Genomic DNA, 16643 nt, shown 5'->3' on the forward strand with positions numbered 1-16643 from the left:
ACGAAGGGTTTACTGCTGCTGGTTCAGAGAAGAATTGCCAGGACCATCATGTTACAAGAAAGCATCAGTTTGGAAAAGTTTGGCAAGACAAATGGTGGGGAGAAAATGTTGTGAAGATTTTCTGTTCTAGGGAAGAATGTTCATGGTTCCGAGAGACAGACATTTATCAGACTGTGATTGCTCCAAACCACAGAGGAGGCAAAAAAAAAAAAAAAAAAAAAAAAAAAGTCTGCAAGAACCACGAGCACACCTAACAGCAACTTTGAAATCTTCAAAAGGACTATGGTAAAGCCATTAAAGCCATTAAGCTGATTAACACCACGGAAAGATCTGCTTTGGACTACAAACTGCTTAAGACAATTTTGAGATGGCTAGCTGAGATGATCCAGCCTGACAGACTACTTGAACACTTGAAACAAGCTCTGAACTTTCCTATTATGCAGAGACTGGACAAATGATACAGGACTTGACAATTAACCCCAAAATTTTCTTTTCAAGATTCCCTAAAGATATCTTCACCCCTAGAAAGCAAAAAGAAAAAGAGAATAAGATATGAGATAGATCATTGAATCTACTCTGAGAAAAAAGATAAAGAAATAATAGGATAAATAGGTAGATCATTGAATCTACACTGAAGAAAAAGGGGAAGATATAAAAATGACAAAAGGTAGACTACTGAATGTATTATGAAAAGAAAAAAGAGAGAATATGGATATGATAAGATAAAAGGGAGATTATGGAATCTACTTTTAAAAAGGAACTACTTGTTTTAAATAAGATAAGTAATGAAAATTTTTTGGTCTGAGTTTATCAGATGTTACTGGACTGGACATTGTTAATATATATAATGGAGTTTTTATCTGAATCTGTCAAATGTTAATGGACTAGACATCATTAATGTAATTTTTGGCTGTATATATTGTATATACTTATTGGATAGTTTTTCTTGTATTAGTTATAAACTTTCTTTAATTTTAGACAAAAAGAGAGGAAATGTGGTAGTACTGTGTTCCCCAAAATACTGTGTACCTTAATAAACTTACCAGTATAAGCCAGGCAGTGGTGGCGCACATCTTTAATCCCAGCACTCGGGAGGCAGAGGCAGGTGGATCTCTGAGTTCGAGGCCAGCCTGGGCTACAGAGTGAGTTCCAGGCAAGGTGCCAAAGCTACACAGAGAAACCTTGTCTTGAAGAAAAAGAAAAAAGAAGAAGGAAAAAAAGGAGAAATAGCAGTATAAAGGTCTGGGTTCACAATATCTAATAAAAAAGTATAAATGCACATTCATGTGGAGAGGAAATGTGTGTGCATGCATGCACATGTAGGCACACACATATTTATTATATTTCCTAACTCTGTCTAAGAAAGCCCAAGAACAAGTGACAGAAAAGCGGGAGCAGACAGGAACCTAATACATCAATGCCATAAAATCAATTTCTAAAGCATGTACTCCCTTAAAGGGAACCAGGAATCCTTAGAGCCAGGACTCGTTTCACTGCTGGGAAGAAGTGCAGCAAGAATCTGAAACATTTTATACTAGAAAGTAAATGTTCAGTGAATGATGGAGACATTGCAAAGGAACACACAAGAAGCAGCTTGAAGGGCTCCTACTAGCCAAATAAGGCAAACTCTGAGCAGAAAAATAAGTAATGAATGGCAGGTATAGGTATAATTTTAGCACCAGGAGGGTAGATGCAAGAGAATCAGGAGTTCAAGGTCAGTCTCAAATTTATAGTGAGTTTACAACCAGTCCAAGCTAGATAAGACTGTATCACATAAATATTAATTGTTCAACACATTTTTAGGGCTGTACATATAAGTCAAACCAATCAACATGAAGTCTGCATATCCCACTGTAAGTTATTTATATTATTTTAAAATAAAATGGATGACATTATTAGGCATTCAATAGGAATCAATTGAATTAAGGAGATGACTATCATTAAGTATGTGCTGGACAAGAATAAGAACCTGAGTTTGGATTCCCAAAATCCACATTAAAACAAAAAAACAAACAAAACCTGAGCATCTATAACTCCAACACTGGAGCAGAGGCAAAGGCAAATAGATGGAGCTCATGGACCTGCCAGTTCAGTCACTAAATGAAACCTAGGTTTACCTTTAAGACCCTGTCTCTAAAAGTAAGGTGTTGGGGGTGGGGAGGGAAATGAAGGCAGTAAGATGGCTTAGCAAATAAAACTCTTGCTATGCAAACCTGACAACCTAAGTTCGATTACCAGATCCACAGTGGAAGGGCTAAACCAGCTCTTGAGAGTTGTCCTTTGATCTCCACATACACTCACAACATGGGGTATCTATTCAAGCACATGCCCTGGAATCTATGCCTCCGTATCTGTATGAATGAATGAAGAAATTTAAGATGCAGAAAAGTGCTCATCCATTCAATACAGTGTTAATAAATGTGACTGAAACAAAAAATCATCCTTTGGCCACAATAACACAGGTGAATAATGCAGAATACCATAACAGATGCCAAGCTGACCAGTGGGAGGTCTGATTAATAGGTGCTAGTACACTCCTAGACTACATTCCATTCCCAGGGATGCACACATGATGCACGGGAAGAAGAGCATCCTTCCTTCCAAGACTGTGAGAATGAATATGAGAAACAGCCCAAACTGAAGTTGTCCTTCCTACAGAATATAAAGTTTGTGTTCCTTCAAATTATGAAGAACATGAAATATGGGGAAAGTTGGGGGGAAGTTCTAGATTGAAGGATTCTGAAGAGAAAGACAACCTATGTTCCTGGATAGAAATGGGCCAGAATGGAAAATGAATGATTAGGAGAGAGCTGGCAGAGACTGCTGATTTCCTCCTCTAGAGTGGAATACACTGTAGGTAGGAGAGTGTACCGTCAGGTGAAAATCACACACAAGAGAAAGAAAGAAGATATAGACCTGATGGGGCTGGATGCCAATTGGCAGATCAAGTGAAGGAGCACAGACTTCTTTGTATTGTAAATATGACACTATTTGAAAGTATATAGCATATATTGGGCACTTTGAATATATTTTGAATATGATTACCCACTTATGTTCTCTACCTGTCATTCTGAGTTCTTTTTGTCTTTTTTGTTTAAACTGGTATTCCAATTTTTTTATTTTTAAAAACCACCTTTCCCTAAGCACAAAAATCTTTTCTAGGTGGTACCTACCTAATTTAACATTCTTCTGAAATTTAAGCTACTTTAAGGGGATAGAATCACAACTACTTCTAAGTACATCTTAAACCCTAACTATCAGCCCAAGGAATAATTTCATATTCACAAATGTTAAGTGGTGTCTGTACATTCTTAAAATCGAGTATCTCAAATGTTCTAACTGGACATTTCATCAGCAGATTTGAGCGAGGAATACATACTGTGTGCATGTGTCTCAACACCCGGTTTCTAGCTCGTAGCAGTTTTATAAGACTGCAGAACCTTGAGGAGTTGGAGCTCACTAAATGGACCAATGGGTGGGTATTCAGGTTTTATAGCCTGGCCTTACTTCTGGTTGGCTGCTTCCTACTGTGGACACAATACAACCTGCCCTCAGACCTTGATGGACTATATATATGCCTTCTTTTGGCCTGGAGCCAAAGTAAACCCTTCCTTCCTTCCTTGAGTTGCTTTGGCAGGTGTTTCTGTCATAGCAATGAGAAAGGTAACTGTGGTGGTTTGAAAGAAAATGTCCCCCAAAGGGAGTGACACTATTAGGAGGTGTGGCCTTGTTAGAGGAAGTGTGTCACTGTGGAAGAGCGTTTTGAGGTTTCATTTATGCTCAAGATACTGCCCAGTGTCTCAGACACTTCCTGCTGCCTGCAAGATGTAGAATTATGGAACATGTATACCTAAGACATGATGATTCTCTGAAACTTTACATTTTGTATAGGTGTGTGTGTGTGTGTGTGTGTGTGTGTGTGTGTGTGTACATATGTATGTGGAAGCTAATGGACAGCTTACTGAAACTGGTTCTCCCCTTCTACTGTGGATTCTAGGGATCAAACACAAGTCATCAGGGTTAGCAGCAAGTGCCTTCATTTGCTGAGCCATCTCACCAGCCCAACATGATGACTCTGTATGTTTATAGGTCTATACATTATAAAGTAAAAAGGTCTCCAGAACTAGATTTCAAACTACCAATATGTATGAAATTCAAATAGTATATATTTAACGTGATGGATGATATTTTGCTAAAACTTTACACTCAGGCTACTTTGGACCAAAGATTGCTTTTAATATTGAGCATAGTGTCATACATAGGAGTCCATCCTCATACTATTTCCTCCATTCAAAAGACTACAGACCCTTTGCCACATGGCTCAGTGGTATACCACCACACAAGAGCAGGCCCTTTACTACTAACCTTATGTCTGCTGTTTCATCAAACCCATAACATGAGTATTGCCAACTCTGACTGTAAAACATAAAGTGCAACTGCAGAAACCAAAAAGTTGATTCTGTTGTCTAGATGTAGAGATAACATAGAACATGTGTACACTAAATATTTTTAGCTCTGTCAACTGAAATGGCAGGAACTTAAAACAACTAAGAAAATGTATATCCCTACTATTTTGTTTTGTGGGACAGAAACTCATGGTTCAAGCTTGCTGCAAACTTGCAACGTAGTAAATCACAGGCATACACCACCACACCCAATCTCAGTATTTACCTTCTGTTAATAAAGTAATTTTCACTGAGAATTTGCAGGCTAGACTGGAGAGAATTTCTGAGAAGTCCAAATACGGCTGTACAGAGATAACAGGATGTGGAAGAATGAGGATATAACTGTGAAATGCCTTGGCTTATGATTCAATCTTATTACCTGACACCTTGATTCGCCGTGACTTCATCCTTCTGGAAAGGATAACAATGGCATGTATGAGAAAACCACTGCTAATCCTTCTGCTCAGTCATAGACAGGAATGATGCAAGAACAGTAAGTGCCACACTGATACCAACTAAGTTCATGAGTAAATAAACCAATCAACCAAATTAGGACTACAACATTCCTGGATAGGTGCCAAGAAAAAATATGCACTTAAAAATTTCTATTTGCAGCTGGGCGGTGGTGGCGCACGCCTTTAATCCCAGCACTCAGGAGGCAGAGGCAGGAGGATCTCTGTGAGGTCGAGGCCAGCCTGGGCTACCAAGTGAGCTCCAGGAAAGGCGCAAAACTACGCAGAGAAACCCTGTCTCGAAAAACAAAAACAAAAACAAAAACAAAAATTCTATTTGTGGTCTAAATGGGACAAATAAAGGTCCTTAAAGAGTCTGCCAAAGACTTCAGAGGAAAAAAAAATCTGGTTTAAAATATCAAAATTGTTGACCTAAATGATTGTCTAAAAAGTTTCAATTTTATCCAAGAAATTAAATAAGCTCTTAGTCTATTAAACCACTAACTACTCCTTTTTTCCAAAGAATTGAATACTAAATAATTTACCTAAATACTGGAAACCATAGTATATGAGTCTCACTATAACACCAAGCTAGACACTTGCAAGAAGAGTAATTGTGAAGAATGAAAAGAAATACATGATCTTTGCTTTCTGTGCAGGTTCAATCTGTTTTATACTCTTTGTGACACATCCATCAAAAAGAATTTCTGTATCATGTCATGTCATGGGTTATGGGTCTGTAGCACATGACAGTCAGTGATGTCAAAAACAACAATGGAGCCAGTCAGTGGTGGCGCACGGCACTCAGGAGGCAGAGACAGGCAAATCTCTGAGTTCGAGGCCAGCCTAGTCTATAGAGCAAGTTCCAGGACAGCCAGGGTTGTTACACAGAGAAAGCCTGTCTAGGAAAAAAACAAAACAAAACAAAAAAACAACAATAATGGAAGCAGAGCTGTACTGTTTGATGCTTATCCAAACTCTGTGTTTTAGGTTTGCTCCTGGCTATCTCCCACAGGCTTTTAGAATTTATCTCTTCACTCTCTAGATACTGTCTTACCACTAGATCACACTGATGCTGAATCAACAGAAGTCATTGTTATGTCTGAACCAATGTCAAATTTTGGCAACTGAGTATTCATCCCCACTGCACACTCTGTAAACAAACACCACGACATCACCAGAAATGGCCATGCTACATGCCCAAGTTTACAATAGACATTTCAACATACTTGATCTTGCCTATTTCCACTACTCTAAAGAATAAACACTCTTGGCCGGGCGTTGGTGGCGCACGCCTTTAATCCCAGCACTCGGGAGGCAGAGCCAGGTGGATCTCTGTGAGTTCGAGGCCAGCCTGGGCTACCAAGTGAGTTCCAGGAAAGGCGCAAAGCTACACAGAGAAACCCTGTCTCGAAAAAACCAAAAAAAAAAAAAAAAAAGAATAAACACTCATCTTGAGGTATTTTAACAGGACAATTAATATAATTATATTGTTCAGCATTAGACTTGGAATTTAAAAAAAAAAAAAAAGCTGAGAGTGACGCTGATTTCCTGATGATCATGGGCAAGATCCAGGGTTCTAGCTCCATACCAATGAGTTATCAGGTGGTTAATTTGATCACATGTGGATAAGAATAAAATTAAGCCGGGTGGCGGCGGCGGCGGCGGCGGCGGCGGCGGCGGCGGCGGCGGCGGCGGCGCGGCGGCGGCGGCGGCGCACGCCTTTAATCCCAGCACTCGGGAGGCAGAGCCAGGCGGATCTCTGTGAGTTCGAGGCCAGCCTAGGCTACCAAGTGAGTCCCGGGAAAGGCGCAAAGCTACACAGAGAAACCCTGTCTCGAAGAAAAAAAAAAAAAAGAAGAATAAAATTAAAGGCATGTGCCATCCATGTCAGCACTCAGGGCATAGAGGCAGATCTCAGTGAGATCCATCCTGGTCTATGAATCGATTTCCAAGATAGCCAGGGTTGTTACACAAAGAAACCCTGTCTCGAAAAACAAAACAAAAAAAACCAAAACAACAACAACAACAAATATATACAAGCTGGGTGGTGATAGTACACACTTTAATTCCAGCACTCAGGAGGCAGAGGCAGGAGGATCTCTGAATTCTAAGTTAAAGGCCAGCCTGGTCTACAGAGTGAGTTCCAGGACAGCCAGGGCCAGATAGAGAGAAATCCTGTCTTGAAAAACCAAAACCAAATAAACATAAAGAATATTTTTAGGCCAGGCAGTGGTGGCGCATGCCTTTAATCCCAGCACTCAGGAGGCAAAAGCAGAAGGATCTCTGTGAGTTCAAGGCCAGCCTGGGCTACAGTGTGAGTTCCAGGAAAGGTGCAAAGCTACACAGAGAAACCCTGTCTCGAAAGAAAAAAAAAAAATAGTTTCAGAATTTCATTACTAAACCTGCCTCCTCATGGTCTAGTCACCAGTTAAGTTCTGCCTCCCTAAGACCTCATCCCCCTGAGGAAGGAAAGCATTCCTGTGGTGTCACTTCCATTGGCATGCCTGGCTAAAGAGAAAGCCAAGGAAGCCCTGAAAATTTCTAAGATGTGCCTTGGCAACCCACTAAAAAAAAAAAAAGAAAAAAAAAAAAGTGCTTGACAGAGAAAATTTTCTGGACTCTAATGACAAGTTCCAGGAGATCCGAGGACTCACCAAGTACACACAACAATACATAACTTTTAAAATTCAGAAATAAGCTTCACTAATATACTCCTTTCCCAGTAAAGAATCATTCATGTGTCTTGCTTCCTTTTCAAGTACTAGAGATGAACTCACTGAGGCTGACTGAAACAAAAGATGAAAACTTGTTCCAGGAGGGACTGTCTTAGAGACCCACCATGGTTTCTAATCACAGGAAGGGGAAGAATGATCACTAAGTAACACAGGTGGCTGTTGATTTCTCCCAGGTCCAGAGAAAAGACAAGAAGCATGTAAATAGAGGCCAAGAGCTGGCAGACATCACACAGGAATTCAGATGCTTTCTTCTCCAACCTAGTTGCTAAATCCACATTACAGTCACTTTCATTTTCCCAGTAACAGTAAAGCTGCTTTTAGCCTTTAAAATATGAATTAATTCATTTCCTAGTATTTCTTGGAGTAGTCTAATATATAAGCATCCTATAACCACATCCATCTTGAAGAAAAATATTACATAGGAATTAAAAGTGGTGGTATAACTGCTTGTTCACTTTCAAAATACTGAATTAGGTATTCCTGTGTTCTGGGCTATCACAGGATGTGTAACTTATTGATGTGAGTTTGTGATTATAGATCACAAAGTAGTTCCCAGAGTGAACACAACATCATCACACCAACAGCATCAGAATTACCTAGAAATTTGTCCAAAGTGTTTCAGGGGCAGGAGAGATGGCTCAGCGTTAAGAGCTCTGCCTACTCATCCAGAGGTCTGAGATCAATTCCCAGCAACCACATGGTAGCTCACAACCATCTAGGAATCCAACGCCCTCCTCTAATGAGCAGAGGAACATGCAGACAGCACTCATACATAAATCAGTAAATCTTTAAAAGCATAAATTTTCAGCTCTACTCCATACCCTGGTTTAGAAATTGAGGGAAAGAACTACTAACTACTGCTTTAACAAGCTCTCCAGAGAACTCTAACACACCTCACTCATCATGGAACACTGGTTCCCGAGGTTATCTCAAGGTCTTAAGGTGGTTCTCAGCATTTGGTTTCTTGAGCCATTTAGTATTCCGTAGAGCATGAAATGAGTGGGAACAGACAAGTGCAAGCAGTTTGGTAAATCACAGAAATTACAACACTTGAAAGATGTCAGCATGTTGATAATGAAAAGTGTGGCAGTTGGGACTAGAGAGATGACTCAGTAGTGAAAAGCACTTGTTGCTCTTACAGAGGACCTGTGTTCATTCAGTTCTCAGGACCCACAGAGCAGCTCACAGCCATCTACAACTCCAGTTACAGAAGAATCAACACTCTTCTGACCCCCATGGGCACCAGGCACCCACCTATGCATACACATGTATACTCATACAAAATAAAAATAAAAACTCTAAGAATTTTTTTCTAAATTGTTACATTCATATAACACACAACAAGGCAATAAAAGAAAACTCACACGCCAGGTATGGTGGTGCATACCTTTTTAATCCTAGCACTCTGAAGGCAAGCAGGTTGATCTCTAAGAGATCCAGGGCAGCCTTGTCTACACAATCAGCTCCAGGCCAACTAAGGTTACATAGCGAGACCCTATCTCAAAAAACCAAACAACAACAAAAGAGAAAGCTCATTAAAGTATATTATAGAAAAGTTTTTTTTAAAGAGGGTGCTTCTAGAAGATTAAAAACAAAATATTAACAAACAAAATTATCATCACAGGCAAGGAGAGCTAATCCCTCTTTTATGAGTTATGAGACTGCTCTAAAGGCCTGTTTACAGGACTGGCCTTAGCCGGCAGTTGGAAATAATTTACAGAAAGCTAGATTTCTGAAGAGCTCCCACCATCAACTGATAAGAAAGGCTCACTGTGCCTGAACTGCATGTGCGAACAAAATGGTTATGCTCAGCACCTGCTTTCAGTCTAAGGGTCTAGAACTACTTGTATATATGCCAGGCATGAGTTATTTGTGTGATGGTCACCAAGCCCTGCAGCAGCTACTAACAAGCTTCCCTAGTTAGGAACATTTCCCTTGCATTGTCACAATTTCTTGGAGAATTAGATATGGCTTGTGTGACTCTACTGGGAGAAACTTGGACCCGGTTCCCCCCAAACTTTACCCCATGCACCTTGTCTTTTGCCGATTCTGCTTTCTATCCTTCTGCTGTAATAAGACATGGAGGGCTGTAAAAACAATTATTACACCAAGTCAGGCCTGTGTGTTCCCTTAGCAAATTACCCAACTGGAGAATGGTGCTGGGAATCCCCAATATATTTTCTTACTTACACTATTAATGAGGGAAAACATTGTCAACACCATTAAGTCTGCCATGTTCATGCTACCCTTATTTGATCCATTAGTAAAAGCATTTTATTATTATTTTATTCCCATTATCTTATTTTGCAACATATCCAGTAAACCTAATTCAATCACATGCAAAATCCTTAACCAGTCAAAGGCAGGGCAAACTTACAAGCCATTGGGGAAACTGGTATGCTGTAACCAACAGAGGAATACTTTCTAGGCAGGACAAAACAAGAGAAGACTGACCACTAAACCTGGTTACCTGGAAAACATAAAACTTAAAGATACTGGGAACAAATCTCAAATAAAGTCATCATTTCCCACAACTCTAAATTATATGTAACTTCTGTTATTTTATACAGTAAGACATAATGACAGGCAAGGCAAAGTTTCAAATGAAGCCCTAAATTATGTCACAGATTCTAGAGCTCCCGAGGACTGGCTTGCCACCAGGCTGATTCTCAACAGGTCAACCTTATTAAGCAAACTGCCAAGAATGCCAAGTGAGAACAGCTTACTTCTCCGTGCTCTGAGGACGCTCGTGGTGAGGGATACTGAAGAAACTCAAGGGAGTTTGGCAAACTTACTTTTAGAAAGGAACTCTTTACACCATTTAAAAGACCAAGGAAATGTTGGAAAATGTTAAGAATATAAAGATTAAATAAGATTAACACGGTGCTTATTAATAACAGTATCATTAATGATGGAACTTTTCAGTCTTACAATCACCACTAAAACTTTCTAATCTGTGTAAACTATTAGGGCCATGAGTACTTTCTTTTTTTTTTTTTTTTTAAAGAGATAGGGTCCGGGCGGTGGTGGCTCACGCCTTTAATCCCAGCACTCGGGAGGCAGAGGCAGGCGGATCTCTGTGAGTTCGAGGCCAGCCTGGGCTACCAAGTGAGCTCCAGGAAAGGCGCAAAGCTACACAGAGAAACCCTGTCTCGGAAAAAAAAAAAAAAAAAAAAAGAGAGATAGGGTCTCACTATGTAGTTCTGGCTGTCCTAGAACTTACTCTGTAGACCGGACTGTCCTCAAACTCAAGAGACTCACCTGCCTCTGCCTCCCAAGTGCTGGGACTAAAAGTGTGAGCCACTACATTGAGCTTAGGCTAAGGATACTTATAGTTTATAAGAATTTGATATAAAATAAGACAATGAAATACTAGAATTCTGTGGCATAGTGACTGGAATTAAAATAGTCAAAAGTAGAGAGGCTGGGAATATGGCTTGGTGGGTAAAGTGCTTAATGTGCAACATGAAGACCTGATTTTGAATCACCCACACCTATGTCAAAAGCCAGGCACGGCAGCATGTGCCTGCAACTCTAATACCTGGGTAATCTGGGGTGCAGGTAGATTCCTGGAGCCCACTAGCCAGCTAGTAAAGGTAAATTAGTTCAGTCAAAACTGTCTGTCTCAAAAGACAAGGTGGAAGACAGGTGCCAGAGACACCCCAAATCAACCTCTGGCCTTCATACACATATACACCACACACAACAATCAACTATGTACCGATACCTAATGTCTGCTGATGAGACCTGGTTAACCCAGTATTTATTAGTCTGTCTTTAGCACTAGGATATTGTATAAATGTTTTCAGCACTGACTTTGCTTGCTTATATTCTCAAAAGCCAAAGTTTTAGTCCCCCTAATAAACCAAGCTGTTTTTCTTTTACTGCATTTAATTAATTTCTTTGTGTGGATGTGTGTGTGTGCCCTCTCTCATGTGTGCATGGAGGAGGTCTGAGCACAACTCGTGGGATTTGGTTTTCTTTCCACCATGAAGGTCGTGAAGATTGAATTCAAGGTCATCAAGTTTGACAGTAAGTGCCTTTACCCTCAGAGCCATCATGACAGCACAAACCCAAGATCTTACTTTTACCTAGAGCTGCACTGCTTTTTATCCCTCAGGCAGTGCTGACTATCTATAACTCACAGAAGGTAAATAATATTCTTCTGCTAAGGACTTTTAATAAACTAGAGAATGTCTATGTGAATTTAGTCAATGAAATAACTGTTTGTATAGATGTGTCAAATTTTGGAAACTCAAGAAGGTGCAACAGACAATACATGAAAATAGTCCTGGCTGTCCTAGAACTCATTCTGTAGACCATGTTGGTCTTGAACTCACAGAGATCCACCTGCCTCTGCCTCCTGAGTGCTGGGATTAAAGGCAAGAGCTATCACACCTGACTATAAATGGAGGGAATTTTAATCTGGAATGACAAAGCCGTTTTTTTGGGAGTCTCTGAAGCTACAGCCAGATGACTTTCAAAGAATATTTGTGCAGTAAAGTCTGTGTTTTCAACACGACCTCCAAAGGTTTTAAAAACCCGTATTACACCATGGTTTTTCATAAAAGTTATCTAATGAAAGTTGAAGAAATATTATTTTGAAGCAGCCAATTTTAGTTTAGTGATGTGTAACTGTAATCCCAGCATTTGGGAAGCTGGGGCAGGAGGATCCCATGTTCGAAGCTAGCCTGTATGCATAATAAAATCCTGTCAAAAATAAATATATACATTTTTAGAAAGGGAGCTGGACAGATGGTTTAGCAGTGAGCCACCATGTGGTTGCTGGGAATTGAACTCAGGACCTTTGGAACAGCAGCCAGTGCTCTTAACCGCTGAGCCATCTCTCCAGCAGATGGTTTAGCAGTGAAGAGCATGTACTGCTCAAACAAACATCCTGAGTTCAGTTCTCAGCACCCATATCGGGTAGCTTACAACCTCCTTTACTTCAACTCCAGGAGATTCAACATCATCTTCTGGCCCCCTGGAACAGAGTACTCACAAACTCACTGTCACACACACATAGACACATTATTAAAAAGTTTAAAAACAGTAAGAATCCAGTGGTGGTGGCACATGCCTTTAATCCCAGCAAAGGCAGGCAGAACTTGGGAGTTCAAGGCCAGCCTGGTCTACAGAGTAATTTCCAGGACATGCAGAGCTACACAGAGAAACCCTGTCTTGGGGGGGGGGGGGACAACCAAGAAAGAAAGAGCAAGGGGGGAGGGGAAGCCCGCACCAAGATGAATGGGGCTGAGGGTATATATAGCTCAGTAGCACAGTGCTGGCCTAACATATGCAAGGTCCTGGGTCTGATGACTGCACTGTAGGCAGGGGAAAGAAATGTGGGGAGACTCAGATGACTATGTATGACCAGTTATCATAAGTAAAAATTAAGTCTCTTAATTCTAAAAATATAATTTTCACCTAAACTCAAACTAGAAGATTTTTAAAAACTGTGTAGCTCAAAGCAGTGGTGCACACCTCTAATCCCAGCACTACAGAAGCAGGGGCAGGTGGATCTCTGAGTTCAAGGACAGCCTGGTCTACATACTGAATTCCAAGACAGCCACGGTTACACAGAGAAACCTTGTCTCAAAAAAAAAAAAAAAAAAGTTTCTAGTTTGGAAAATGATGACTATAATTTGGATACTTGAATCTAAGTCTCGGAACATCAGCCTGAAAAACAACTCAATAATGGACAGAGGTTACTGGAATGAAACTGACTATCTATAGATACTACAATTTCAACTCTGAGCAATTACAATTCCATCTGCTTTCTAATGGCATGCAGTATGTTCAAAACCCAGTAAAAAAATTTAATTCTAAAATGTGATATACAGACAAGAACTATTTGCTGATGTCTAGTAACCATCTGGTGGACTTGGAAATCTTACAATGGACTTTTAAATCAGAATCTTAAAAAAGTTCATGGAAGCATAAATTAAAATTTAAATGAAAACAAGATAAAATAAAGTTTAGGGTTTTTTTAGTTATACATAGAATATGGGGTTTTGCTAATATGCCAACCAGTATCATCACTTTAAAAATATAGTGAACATTTTGAAATCTGGTAAATATTTTCCATCAAAAAATTGAAAAGCAAGAGCTCAGGTGATCTCCAGTCTGCAGGAGCAATGGGCTTTCCTGGGTAGAGGGAAAGCTCAATACCTGTTGATAGCAAAAATGGCAATAGTGGATAAGCAGTCCTGGGAGACACCAAGGTTCTACTAGAATGAGCCACTTTGGCATCTGACTACTGAGACAGAAGGGAGCTTGGGACCAGCTAAAACTGTTCATACAACTGCCTTTTTTGAATCCCAACTCTTCCCGTATTCCACAGAGGTTGGACCCAAAGGGCCAGGCTCTAGTCTAGTGCTATCTCTGGTCCTAATGTCCCATCAGCCTCTGTTTGAGCCTAACAGTAGGTCCTGACGCTACAGCACTAAGTGCTGTTAGCAAATATAACCCAACCTCATGCCATGTCTCCTGGCAATCACGACTATCCATTCTACTTTGGGCAATGGAACTTGAGGCTACACAGTTACGTTAGCCCTGTACAACAATGTGCCTTCTTACCCTTAGGCTTGATCAGGATGTTGGCAGTGTCAGCCTTTTATCCCAGCACTCAGGAGGCAGAAGCAGGTAGATCCCTGTGAGTTTGAGGCCAGCCTGGTCTATAGAGAGTTCCAGGACAAGCTCCAAAGCTACACAGAGAAACCCTGTCTCAAAAAACAAACAAACAACAACAACAAAAAAAAAAAAGACACTAAGGCTTTAGAGCAGTGGTTTCAACCTTCCTAATGATGAGACCCTTTAATATAGTTGCTTGTGTTGTAGTGACCTCCAACCATAAAGATACTTTCATTGGGTTGGGGATTTAACTCAGTGGTAGAGTGCTTGCCTAGCAAGCGCAAGGCCCTGGGTTCGGTCCTCAGCTCTGAAAGAAAGAAAGAAAGAAATAAAAAAAAACCTTCCATTGTTAATCCTAACTGTAATTTTGCTACTGTTATTAATTATAATGTAAATATCTGATATGCAGGGTATCTGTGACTCCTGTGAAAGGGCCATTTGACACCCCCCCCCCCAGAGTTCAAAACCCTTTGTTCTAGAGATAACCCAAAGATTCCTGGTAAGAGTGTTTGGGACCACTATGCCACTATCAAACTCCCCTTGACCAATGAGTCAGACAGGAAGTAGATAGACAACAAATCTGTTTCACTGGGGGTATCAATGGCAACATCATCAGACAAAACAGGATACAAAAACAGGCTCTGACATTAACATGGCATATGTCAACACCCTGATCAAGCCTAAGGGTAAGAAGGCACATATATGATCCACTGGCTACTGATTTGGATGCCTTTGTATGTTGTCAACCAAACTAGGGGCGCTAAACTGAGTAGAGCCAGCTAATTCTAAATACATTTTTATTATAAGTTAAAACTATAGGGCCAGCAAAATGGCTTAGCAAATAGATAACTGCTACTATTCCTGACTATGAGCTGAATCTCCAGAACCCACACAGTGGGAGACAATCGACCAAAACTGTTCTCCATCTCAAGTGTGTATATGTGGTCCATGTACACACACACACACACACACACACACACACACACACACACATAATATAAAAAAAACTTTTATGAAAACTGAAAATATCAGTATGAAGTCACAACATACCCATGTTTCTAACTTTTGTTTTGTTTTGACAGGGTCTTACTCTCTAGCCCAAGCTGGCTACAAACTCCTGGTGATCCTCTTCCCTCAGCCTCCTGAGTGCTAGGATTATAGCAATGAATTACCACACCTGGCTCTAAATTTTATTTTTGAAACTTATTAGAAGCAATGAGTAATCCAACAGCAGTGAACAGACCTGACAATTGACTGTGATTGCTAAAGCCCATTTCCCAGTTGAAACTTCAAGAGTTCCTTGAAGAAATAGCCAGTTCTCGGGCTAGGGTGGGAAATGCACACGGGATTAACTGAGAAAAAGAGGGAGTTAGTCTAGAAGAACAGAGAACTCCATTACAAAGGACTCCATCTGGACACAAGCCAGACAACAGAAGTATCTAAAGCGCAACTGCAGTCAGGCAGGGCGGAAGGATGACACTTGCAATCCCAGCACCTCAGCAGCAGAGGCCGGAGGAGTCAAGAATTGAAGATCAGCCTGACTTATACAGTGGGTTAGAGGCCAATCTAGGTTACATGAGATCCTGCTTTGAGGGGCAGAGGGGAGGAGCATGCTGAAGAGATGACTCAGTGGTTAACAGCACTGACTACTCTTCCAGAGGGCCTGGGTTCAATTCCCAATACCCATATGGCAGCTCATCTGCAATTCCAGTCCTAAGGGATTTGACATCTTCTGGTCAGTGTGCACTGCATGCACTACACAGACATACATGCATCACATAAAAAATATTAAGTAAGAAAGAAATCAGGGGCTGGAGATGGCTCAGCAGTTAAAAGCATACATTTCTCTTGCAGAGTGACTGAGTTCAGTTCCCAGCACCCATGAGAAGTGACTTACATCTACCTTTAACTGCAGCTCCAAGGGACTCTGATGCCCTCTTCTGTACTCTGCAAGCACCTGCACTTTGTGTGCATACCCTCCCATAGACACATACACATACATAAAATTAAACGATATAAAATTTTTAAATGATTTGAAATTTTTTAAAGAATTGATTTAAATCCTTTAAAAAAAAAAGGAAAGAAAGCAAGCAAAATGCAAGAAACAGAGAACTACAGTGGTTTTAAAGCCCATTGACTACATAAAGATCCATGACACTGCAAGAAGCAATTGGTCACAACAGGCAGTCACCAGAGCATCGACACCCCAAAACTAGCAAAATGAGGAAGGTAAAATTAACATCTATTTTGCTTTGGAAGATTTTAAAGATACTAAATAAATGCAAGAAGAGTTTTGGGGTTTTTTTTAAAGATTTATTTATTATGTATACAGTGTTCAGTCTGCATGCCAGAAGAGGGTGCCAGATTTCATTACA

General features: G+C 40.4%; 1 protein-coding gene and 1 non-coding gene across 7 annotated transcripts in view; one reads left to right on the forward strand and one right to left on the reverse strand.

Annotated features, from left to right (window-relative positions):
- Arid4b (AT-rich interaction domain 4B) overlaps window positions 1–16643 on the reverse strand; it is a 121075-nt gene that overhangs the window by 80868 nt on the left and 23564 nt on the right. The window lies entirely within an intron of this gene.
- LOC114685959 lies at window positions 7618–7734 on the forward strand. The gene has a single exon (XR_003733512.1). It is a non-coding gene; the product is annotated as a small nucleolar RNA SNORD22 (small nucleolar RNA).

Source organism: Peromyscus leucopus, chromosome 5 (assembly GCF_004664715.2).
Source record: "Peromyscus leucopus breed LL Stock chromosome 5, UCI_PerLeu_2.1, whole genome shotgun sequence".
Classification (NCBI taxonomy): Eukaryota; Metazoa; Chordata; class Mammalia; order Rodentia; family Cricetidae; genus Peromyscus; species Peromyscus leucopus.